We start from the raw sequence: 12,000 nt of genomic DNA on the forward strand, positions 1-12,000 counted from the left end.
AAAAAGACCCAGGCTTGATTCTAGGATTTGCACACTGCCCTAAAAGGTAGAAGGCAGGGTACCTGGCCAAAATGCATACGATCAGTGAATGGCTGCAGGATTGAATTAGTTGAAGGAGACATCTACTTCCTGTCTCCTACATACTGTGTTTATTCCTTTCATGAAGATGCTTCAATTTCAAGAGAGTTTGAATCATTCTTCAAAATGCCTCTCTTGGATTTTCCATTACACTTTACATTATTTTTAAAATATATATTTTTTTAATGTAAAGATATAGCTTCCGTTAAGGGAAAATTTGCTTTTCAAACACAGTCAAAAGTCATTTAGTGGCAAGTCTCATAAACAAAATGGCTGATAAATCTGGGAATAGCATCTAATAGCCAAATAAAAAACCACTTTGAAGTAATGAGACCACTGTTCTTCTCATTAATGGAGTTGAGATTATGTAATAACATTAGGGGATAACATGTTAATTTTGAGCATTTATTAAGTGTTTTGCATGCACTATTTCATTTAATTATCATAACTGCCAAATCATTGATTTATAATTTTCACTTGCCAATGTTGGCTAAGGGGAAGGGTTGGGAACCCCAAGCAAGGTGTGCCTGGTGTCAGACCTGTGCTCCAAACTACACACTGTCTTCCACAAAATGAAATTTGCAGATTCTTTGGCTAAGTATTAAGAAGGTGTTTTGAGGAAAAGTGCTTTGACTCTGCAAAGCTGAGTGCTTGGGTTTCTTGGGTAAAAATTAATCTGAACTAAAAGTGCATACATGGCTGCAAACTGTCAGAGTGACATAGTAAAAGTTGGAAGTGTGCACTTAGTAAATAACTCTGGGCGTTTCAATGCATTCTTGTAGAACTACCGAGGAAAGCAATTTAGTGGTGCCTCTCATTTTGTCAAGGACATTTACATCAAGGGCGGAATATGGGGTGAAGAGGAAACAAGAGTGGGGTTCTCAGGGTTAGAGACCTAATCTGTCTCATGTTTCAATCTTCTCCCACTTTTATAAAACCTGAGAGGATAGAGCAACAGTATGAAAGTCAGCATGCAGAAAGTTCTAGTTTTAGGCCTTAAGTTTTGTTTGTTTGCTTTCTAATTACACTAGGGATTGCAGGAGCTCTCAAGTTTATGCAATGCCAGTAGCATGTTACAGATCACTTTTATTAAGCCTCTCTTTAAAAGATCAAATGGAAAGACCAACCATAAGGTTAATTAAAAATCAATCAATCAATCAAGCTCAGCCGATTTTGGAATAAGACAAATGGCAAGTTGCTTCTCACTTTAATTAAATGGAATGAAAAAAAACATATGACTCTCTAAGGGTAATGCTGGTTCGGTGGTAAAATTCTCACCTTTCAAGTAGGAGATTCTGGTTTGATTTTTGGCTAATGCCTCTCAAGCACTGCCTGTAAGTGGAGGCTGGTGTGTTTCTATAGTGTTGATCAAATTTTAGTGGCTTCCAGATTGATATGGACTAAGAAGAAACGCCTTGCAAGCTACTTCTGAAATCAGCCAAGGAGAACCCTATGGATCATCACAGTCCTGTCCGCAAATAATTGTGGGATGGCGCAGGCCAGATAGTGATTCATTCTGTTGTGCTTACGATTGCCATGAGTTGACGAATGGCTTGATGGCAACTAACAAAAAAATTCTTTAAACGTAACTTGTAAGATTTCAAAATATTGCAGTGATGAGTTTGAAATGCACTTGGTCAGGGTCCATTAGTCATCTAGTCTAAGTGCATGCATGTATGAGAGAAAGAGAAAGAGAGAAAAATCAAGTCACGTGTACGTTATTAATTGTCCCATTCTATCAACCACAAGGAGTCCTGTTGTGGCACTGTGGGTTAATGTGCCAGACTGCAAGGCCGTTTGAACTGCAAGGTCGGTGATTCAAGCTCACCAGCTGCTCCTCGGAAACCCTATACAGGGTCACTATGGGTCAGAACCGACTCAATGGAACTTCACAACAACAACAACAATCAGTCACAGGAATACCTCTTTGAATGTAGATTTGCCATCTGCAGTTACAAAATTGAAGAGGGTCAGTAAACTCATAAAAGGTAAATTTAGGTGCTTTCTAAGTATACTTTAAACTGAGTCAGACAAAAACTAGTAGTAGAATAAGTAATAATATACTGCTGAATCTCTGAAGATGAAAATCTTAAAAGGGGAAGAAAGAACACCTAGTTATTAAATGTGCAATTCTAGGCACATCAAACAAAAAATCTCAGGGGCATAGAATGCGGGACCTTATCCAGAGAAACAGCAGTGCCAGAGATGGAGGCAGAGATCGGGGCATGGAGGGGGGGAGCAGCTGAGGACTCTAGATTCATCAACTAAGAAGAGAAGGACTGAGAACTGGTGGCCAGGAGCAGACTTGCAGAATGTGCCCTTTGGAGATGTAAATTATTATATATGCCTGAGTGGGTTTTTTTTATTTGTGTGTTTTTTTAAAAAACTAAAGTGGATAGAGAGAAATAATTTTAACTGATGTTATATGGAGGATGTCATACAAATCAATGTAATGAAACAAGTTATATGAATTGTTGAATGTGAAACTGATGATGTGCCCTGTGAACTTTCACTCAATCCACAATAAAAACCTTAAATTAAAAAAAAAAAAAAAAAAATTCAGGGGCTTAAAATATTCTTGAATTATTCTGACCCCTTCAGTCTTAAAAATATTTATTTAAACAGTCTCAGGATGCTAGTCTGCATGACCTTGCAACTCATTAAAGAAGATAAAAAAATTTTCTTATAAACAGATACTTTTATTTGAAAAGCAGAGCCCCAAACATTAGTTGAAAGCATGAAAAAGAATGCCAGAAGATGAGCTCCTCAAGTTGGAAGGAACTCAAAATAACTGGGAAGAGCTGCCTCCTCAAAGTAGAGTTGATCTTAATGATGTCAATGGAGCAGTTTTCAGGACCTTTATTTGCTCATGGAGCACAACTGATATGATAGAAGAAACAGCTGCAAACAGCAATTAATAATTGGAACTTAGTACTAAGTAGCATGTACTAAGTATGAATCTAGGAAAATTGGAAACCATCAGAACTGAAATAGAACACATAAATATTGCTATTATAGGTGTTAGTTAGCTGAGCTGGACAGGTATTAGATTTGAAATGGACAATTACATGGTTGACTATGACAGATGTTTGGTAAAGTAGAGAGGCAGAGATCTCTTTAAAGTGATAAAGGGCAAAGGTATCAATTTGAGAACTAAGGTGCAACTGACCCAAGTCTTGGTATTTTCAAGCACCTTACATGCATGTGAAAATTGAGTAATGAATAAGGAAGATCATAGAAGAATTGATACATTTGAATTATGGTATTAACAAAGAATATTGAAAGGATCATGGCCTACAAGAAGGAAAAACAAATCTTTCTTAGAAGTACAGTTAGAATCCTCCTTACAAGCAAGGATGCCGAGACTTTGTCTTTCATACTTTGGACATGTTGTCAGGAAGGACCAGTCCATAGACAAGAATATGATGCTTGGGAAAATGTGGTTAGTGAAAAAGAGGAAGACCATCAATAAGATGGATCGACACATGGCAGAAACAATAGGTTCAAACATAACAACAATTGTATAGATAGCACAGGACTGGGAAGCCTCTTTCTGTTGTGTATAGGCCTTCCATGAGTTGGAGCCAGCTTGGTGACACCTTACAATAACTTCAAAATAGAATTGAAAATTGTTTTGTTAAGAGACATAGTTCCGTTTCTTCTAAATACTTGGAGGTACTGGGACCATATTGTTGTTGTTATTAGGTGCCGTTGAATGGTTCTTAACTCACAATGACCATATGCACAAGAGAATGAAATACTGAATATTTCTGTTCCATCCTCACATTTGTTGTCATGTTTGAGCCCATTGTTGCAGCCACTGTGTCAATCCTTCCCTCTGGGGTCTTTCTCTTTTTCATTGACCCTCCACTTTTCTAAGCATGAGGTCCTTTCCAGGGTCTGGTCCTTCAATAACATGTTCAAAGTTTGAGGACTGCTCTTTGAAATTTTTTGTTGAGCTCTTTTCATCATTTTTTGTAGTCACTTTAGCTTTTCTACATTCAAGAGAAAGTTTCAGAGTCTCTTCTTACATCCATTTTGGTCTTTTCTTTCTTTCCTATCTTTTAAATGACCCTTATCTTTCTTCATGTATGATGATCTCGATGTAATCCAACAACTCTTCTGGTCTTCAATCATTAGTGTTCAATGTAACAAGTCTGTTCTTGGGTTGTTCTTTAAATTCAGAATCGGGCTGCTAACCTCAAGGTCGGCAGTTCAAAACTACCAGTGGTTTTGCAGGAGAAAGATGAGGCATTCTGATCCCGTAAAGATTTACAGCCTCAGAAACCCTGGGCAGGGTCACTATGAGTCAGAACCAACTCCACGGTACTTAACAACATATTCATGATCATATTTTGGCTTTCATGTACTTCTTTAACGTTTTTTTCAGTTTCACGCTGAACTTGCATATGAGAAATTGATAGTGTGTTCTACAGTCTGTCCTTGGCCTTGTTTTGGCTAATGATATTGAGCTTTTACACCCACAGATATAGTCATTTTGACTTTTGTGTTCCATCTGGTGAAGTCCATGTGGATAGTCACTGTTTATGTTGTTGAAAAAAGGTATATACAATGGATAAATCATTGGCTTTGAAAAATTATATGATCTCTATTGTTGTTTCTAGCATTGTTTCTGGAGTCCTGGTGTGGCGCTGTGGGCTAATGCATCAGACTGCAAAGTCATTTGAACTGCAAAGTTAGTAGTTCAAGCTCACCAGCTGCTCTTTAGAAACCCTATACAGGTCGCTATGGGTCAGAATTGACTCAACAGCACTAAACAACAACAACAATCATTGTTTCTAATACCACAACCATATCTTACAACTATTGATCCTTCCTTTGTTTGTTTCCAACTTTCCCATTTCAATCACCAGTAATTATCAATGCATTTTGATTACTTTTTAATCAATTTCAGACTAAAGAAGTTGGTTGTTGTTGTTGTTAAGTGCTGTTGAGTTGGTTCCAACTCATAACAACTCTGTATAGGGTTTCCAAGGAACAGCTGGTGGGTTTCAACTACTTACCTTGTGGTTCTCAGTTCAGTGCTGATCCGACAGTGCAACACCAAGATTCTTCAATTTCACTATCATTGGCTTTTGTGTATACATTTGAATAATAGTGATATTAACTGGTTTTCCTTATAGGCTTATGGATGATATTCTATCACAGATGGCATTGTAATTCAAGTAAGATCTTGAAATGCTCTTTTTGACTATCAGTGTGACATGTGATCCCATTTCTCTTTAATTTGTCATTCCTGGCAGAGCAAACCATATGACTACTCAACTTAAAATGGACAATACCAGTCCATTTCTGCTCACTAATGCCTAGAATATCATCCCTCATGTATTCCATTTCATGTTTGACAATTTGGCGTTTACCTAGATTCATGCTTTGTACATTGATTCCATGTTCCATTTATTAATAGATGTTTGTAGCTATTTCTTTTTTTGAATTGTGCTCTAGCAGTAAATGAAGGTCCCGAAAGCTTTGCTTCATCCACACATCACTAAGATCAACTCTATTTTGAGGAGGCAGTTCTTCTGCAATTGTATTTTGAGTGCCTTCCAACTTGAGGGGCTCATCTGCTGGCATTATGTCAGACAACTTTCCACTGGTATTAAAAAGTTTTTCAGTAGCTAACTATTCAGAAGTGGTCCTCTTCTCCTTCTCCCTAGTCTGGATTAGTCTGGAAGCTCCTCTGAAACTCGTCTACTGTGGAAGACCCTTGTGATATTTAAAATACTGGTGACATAGATTCCAACATCAATGTAACACAGAAACCACCACAGTATGAAAAGCTGACTAGACATTAGTGAGCTGGAAAGGGCTGATATTTGCAACTTTGGACAGTCTTATGGTCTAGCATTCAAAGAACACTTCAAGATCTGTGTTGAAGTATAATGAGGTTGTGATATCTGTACTGTTTTTCAAATTTATTCACCAACCACCAAAGCCAATGATCTAGAAATTGAAGAATTTTACCAACTTCTACAGTCTAAAAAATAATAAAACAATCAAGATGTATTGATAAGTACTGGTGTTTGGAATATGAAAGATGGAAACAAAGAGCTGGGATCAGTAGTTAAAAAATAGGGTCGTGGTGATAGAAATGATGCTAGAGATTGCATGATAAAATTTTGTAAGCCCAATGACTTCTTCATTGTAAATACCTTAAAAACAAATAATAATAATATAAAAGGTAACTGTACACCTGGACCTAACCAGATGGAATATAAAAGAATCAATTGACTACATCTGTGGGAAGAGATGGTGGAAAAGCTCAATATCATCATCTTAAACAAGGTAGGTGAAGACTGTGGAACACACCATAGATGGCTACTATGCAAGTTCAGACTGAAACTGAAGAAAATGAAAACAAGTCCATGAGATTCAAAATAAGAATTTGAGTGTATACTGTCGAGGTCCTATGTCGGGGTCCCGCCTCGACAAGGACGTGTAGGTGTCACGAAGAAGGGAGATCTGGTGGCGAAAGTGATAGAGAAAGAGAGAGATGAAATATATACAAAAAAGACAGACACACAGATATGATGCAAGCTGGCAGGTAGACAGATCTGCAAACATATTGCCTAGCATTGCACAGCATTGCATGCAGAACTCACTTTACCTCAGCCTTTTATTCTCTTTTTTAGGGAGGGATTTGTTACAAAGGAAGGATGTAATTCACAAAGGGAGGATGTGATTAAGACAGGATAAGGAACTGAAATGTGATTAATCATTCAAAACAGGACATAGTGATTCACAGGAACAACTTTTAAGATATTTTCTTAACAAGCTAACATTTTTATTTCTACAGAAAAAAGGTTCAATCAAGCTGTTATATATTAACGTTTAGGCTTAAATGATCTAGAGTATGACGTGCGGTTTCTTAAGGATACATAACATAAAGCAAGATTCCTGAAAGGAGCCAAGCTGTCTCTGTACACTTTGCAAACTTTTGTTTGTGAGCAAGATCTCAGGCACTGGGCTTCATTGATCTATACCTAAAATGCTACATTGTTCTTAATATTCCTGTATACTTTCAGGAGGAAGGAGAGCATCTGGGTTAAACTGATTATATTTAGAGGTGGTTTAATGGGGCTGCCACTGATCAACCCAGGGTCTGCATATGCTATCCCCAGAAGTATACCTCTTGAATTTAGAGACTATCTCAAAAAAAATAGATTTGAGACATTGAACACTAAATACCAAAGACTAGATGAGGTGAGGAATGATCAAGAACATCATACACGAAAAAATAAAAAAAGTCATTGAAAAGACAGGAAAGAAGGAAAAAGACCAAAATGGATGATAGAAGAAATTATAAAACTTGCTTTTCAATGTAAAGAAGCTAAAGTGACTACAAAAAATGGTGACATAAAAGAGTGGAACAGAAAATTTCAAATGACAGCTTGAGATTACTAAGTAAAGTATTAAAATGAAATACGCAAAGCCCTGGAGTTATAAAACCAAAAAAATATGACATGGTCAGAATTTCTCAAGGTGAAAGAACTGAAGAAAAATCTTTAAACCTGGATTTTCAATATTGAGGGATTCTATGGACAAAATACTAAAAGATGTAGAAAATATCCAAAGAAGATGGATATTACATAGTCACTGTACAAAAATAATTGGCTGACATTCAACCAACTCAGGAGGTAATAAATGGCCAAGAACTTACAGTACCAAAGCTAGAAATTTAAGTGTTACTGAAGGCATTAGTGCAAAACAAGGGTTTAGGAACTGACAGAACACAAATTGAAATGTTTCAATAAACTGATATAGCATTGGAGATGATCATTTGTCTATGCCAAGAAATTGGGAAGACAGCTACCTGGCCAATAGATTGGAAGATATTCATATTTGTGCCCATTCCAAAGAAAGGTGACTCAACAGAATGTGAAAATTATCATAAAATATCATTAATATTACATGCAAGTAAAATGTACTGTTTTGAGGAGCTGGCTTCAAATTGGTAAAGAGTGAAAGACAGCTATAATATTTTAGCGTGGCTCCAATGGGGTGAGCTAGGACTAGTGGAGCCAGATTTACGCTTGATAAAAGGGATAATGTTCTGAGAGTCAGGGTCAAAATCTCGTCCTTTATTGGAAGAAGTAAGAAATGTTATGGCCTGACACCTTCTAGGAAAGATGGAGGGAACTAAATCTGGGTAACAATGAAATCAAGGGACCAAGAAATATAGTGAAGCAGGGACCAAATCTCGTATGAAAGAGAGTAGAGTTGCCACAGTGGAATACTCACAAGGAAGTACTGCATCAGGAAATGGGGGCTGATCCACAAAAAGGGAGATGATTTAGGAAAAAGATGGACTATATAACTTGTAGGGCCCAGTGCAAAATGAAATGGTAAAGCAAAACCGGCTTAACTTGCAGCTTGGAACGAAGCCCAGTCAAGCCAAGCTTTAATCAGCCAAGCTGAATCCAACCCTTGTCTCCACAAGGAGCAAGGAAAAATAATTATTGTTGTCTTAAGCTAATGGCTTGTTATACAGCATTATTATAACCATAACTAACTGATATATTCTTTAATATCTTACTCAGCCATATTTTTAACTATTTAAGTGATTATAAACATTGACTTCCTTCATCAGATGTGAAGAGTGTGACGATTGAGTTCAAGTTTTGGAGTCAAGTAGACCTCGGATGAAATTCCAGCACTGACATACCAATGCATTCTACCTGTTAGCCTGAGTGTCTTCCTCTATTAGGCGGGGATAATAAGGTATCCTACGTCTTGAGATTATCATGGGGACTGAATAGGATAATTCAGCACTTAAAGTAGTTAACACTGGGTCTGGTATACAGTAATAGCACAATTGTTGTTGTTACTCAGTTTGGTCTTGAGTAAGCATAGATTAACCAAGCAAGTTTGTTGGGCGGGGTGTGTATATTTGAGATATGAATCACTTTACAAGGCTAAAATAATACAAAATGATACCTGCTCTCACATCAAACATGAAGCGAATAAACAGTGAAAAAATAACAAGGTGCAAAGGATAAAAGGAGACTGCACCTCTGTATTTTCTGAAGCCTTTAACTGTGGTATCGCTGTGACAGCAATCTTCTCAATCCATAGGACGCGCCTGAAATGAGGGACAAAAGGCAAATTTGTTCTGGAGCCCATTATTATTTATCATGGCATAACGAGGAAAATGAACAGATGGTCAATTATTTCTGCAACTGCAACAAATGAAGTGTTTTTGTTGTGGGGGAAGAGTGAGTTTGAATCAGCTGTCCTGCTTATATATTGATGGGAAGTCAAATAGAAACTTTGACACGAGAGAGACCATCAACAAGCCAACACCCACAGTCTGTTTCTGGTGCGCAGGAATATTATGATTTTTCTTGTGCAATAGTTTCTGTTGACTGATTTATCAAGGGCATCTGTGCTTTAAACAAAGGTTCAGTTCTTTTTTGTCAATCTTTTATTCTGAATTGATTTTGTGTCACTTAAATGACACAACGAACGTGCAAAAGACCTTGCGAAGTGTAAAGGTCTATACCTGCTGGTTAATTTAATTTAAATTGAATTGGACAAGGAGTTTAACATACTTATTAGTTCCTTTATGGCAAATTATGAGACGACAGCCCTAGGATTAGAATTTGATGACAAAATCAAGGAAGAAGAGCAGCTGTCTTGGGGGCTGGGAGTGGGAGTATTAGTTTTTCTTTCCAGAACTGCTCACTGAGAGGAAAGAATGGGAACAAAAGAGAAACACTCGCTGGGATTGTTTTTCTCTCCCAAGTATGTTTCTGCCTAAAAAAGTAATTGACTGCAACTTTTTTAATGAAAAGATAATATAATTTGCACTTGTATATGAAATAGTTCTGATAGTTTCTGTAGTTTCAATGTCTGTTTGCAGAATATTCTTAAAATGGTCTGAAGGAGTCAGTCATTAAGTAATGACTAAAGCCCCAAACATATTCTCTTCTTATTTTCTATGGCCCCTCACTGACACTTTTCATGATCTTCCATAGATTGTGTGCAGAGAAATGGCATGGGGAGAGAAACCACCTTGGCAACATCCCCTCCTATGATGCTGAGCAAGATGAGGGACAGTCAACGAATGCTGGCTAAATGCATTCTTTGGCTTTGGGTTCCTCTTCCTACTACTTCTGTGATGGGGGGCAATTCCAGTCCTGTAAAATGCAGTAATGACATTGTTTACTTCATGGGGATGTTGTGAGGATTACATGAGAAGCCCAGCACTTGGTGGACTGTGTTCACTTCCCATTAGCCATTTTTATAGTTACTTGGTGGTAAGAAACACAGCAAGGAGCAGGGGAAGGGATGGCAGGAATAATTGTGAGCAATAAAAAAAAGATTAAAAAGTACAGATTTTATAAAACTTGAGTGTCAGATATGTCTGGGTTTTTTTGTGTATTATAAAAGAAGCAAATAATAAATAAATTGATAGTAAAGAGAAGCTTATAGGGAGAATGCCTGAGCTAGTGAAGAAAAATATTTTTAATGATATTAGAAGAATTCACTATTGAGGAATTAATATGTTCATTATATCTATTTAATAAAATGGTCTAAAGGACTCTACTTAACAAATTTACCAGATTAACGTTACAGCATTAATTTAAAAGATTAAAAAAAAAAAAAAAAAAAACACTTAAAAAATACTTCTGTCCAAGGTGTCCTTTTTTTTTTAAAACCAGTTTACAGGTTTTAGTGATATTTTTCAGTAAATGTGCCATCTTGTACAACTGAGATATGGAAAATATCTTCTAACTCATTCTACACAAAAGTGTGGTCCAAAACAAAAATAAATACTCCTCAAATGTCTGTGTGAACCTTAATGAAGAAAATTTTGACAAACTATGTCCTGCTTTAGCTATGCAAAATTTTCTAATATATTTATTTTCATGAATATCAGTTGGGCCCACAAGCAAATGAACTGCACCCACGCTCATTACAAGAAAATGGGCAACCATCTTTGGTGTCAGATTACTTTCATCCCATGCCAAAAAAACAACAGAATCAGATCTGCCTTGACTTTTCCTTTCATCTTCTGCCCAAGTCTTTAGGAACCATGGAGAGGTGCCACATTGAAATATGTTCATTAGCCTGCCTGCCTGGCTTGGGCGCTCTGAATTGGTGCCTGTGTCTTGTTACTATGAATATTGCTAAAGCAGCAGTTACTGTTGTTAAATGCCATCAAGTCGATTCTGACCCATAGCAACCCTGATAGGGTTTTCAAGGGGCAGTTGCTAAGCTTGAACCGCCAACCTTACAAATCAAACCGACTTTGCAGTCCAGCGCTTTAACTCACAGCGCCACACCAGGACTTCGAAACAACAGTGGTGAACAGTACACCCAGCCTCAGTATGGCGGATTCCATTTTTCTGGGCAGAGATGAACAGGCCTCGGTCACCTGTCCTCTGGCTTGTCATTGAATCAGAGGCTAAAGATCAGGAGTGCCAAGATTTCTTAGTAGGTCTCCACTGTCTTTGGGATATAATTATCATAGAACTCTAGTTGGGAAATCTTTTCACTCCTGCTGTGAAAATATGACCCCTTTTTCTGCCAGAAATAGTTGTTCAGGGTTTTCCAAAATAGGGTTGAGGATTACAAAGGTTCTTTCATGAAGACCTTTTATCCCTTAGACAGTTGCTTTGAATGGGAGAACAGACTTGAAATAGGACAAAGCAGGAGGTGGATAAAACAGAAACAGGAAAGATATATGGGATTATACAACTAATTAACTAGTCCTAAAATATCATTTTACGCAAAGGTAGACGTTTTGTAACAAGGAAGGGAGTGATTAATTCTCCAGGATAGGAGCGGAGATCTCTGGGACCATCAATGGAGAAGAGCCGAAAGCGGGACCCTATCCAGAGAGACAGAGATGCCTGAGATAGAGACAGAGACGATGACGTGGAGTGATGAAACAGC

This window comes from Chrysochloris asiatica, unplaced genomic scaffold (genome assembly GCF_000296735.1).
Source record: "Chrysochloris asiatica unplaced genomic scaffold, ChrAsi1.0 scaffold00032, whole genome shotgun sequence".
NCBI classification, from domain to species: Eukaryota; Metazoa; Chordata; class Mammalia; order Afrosoricida; family Chrysochloridae; genus Chrysochloris; species Chrysochloris asiatica.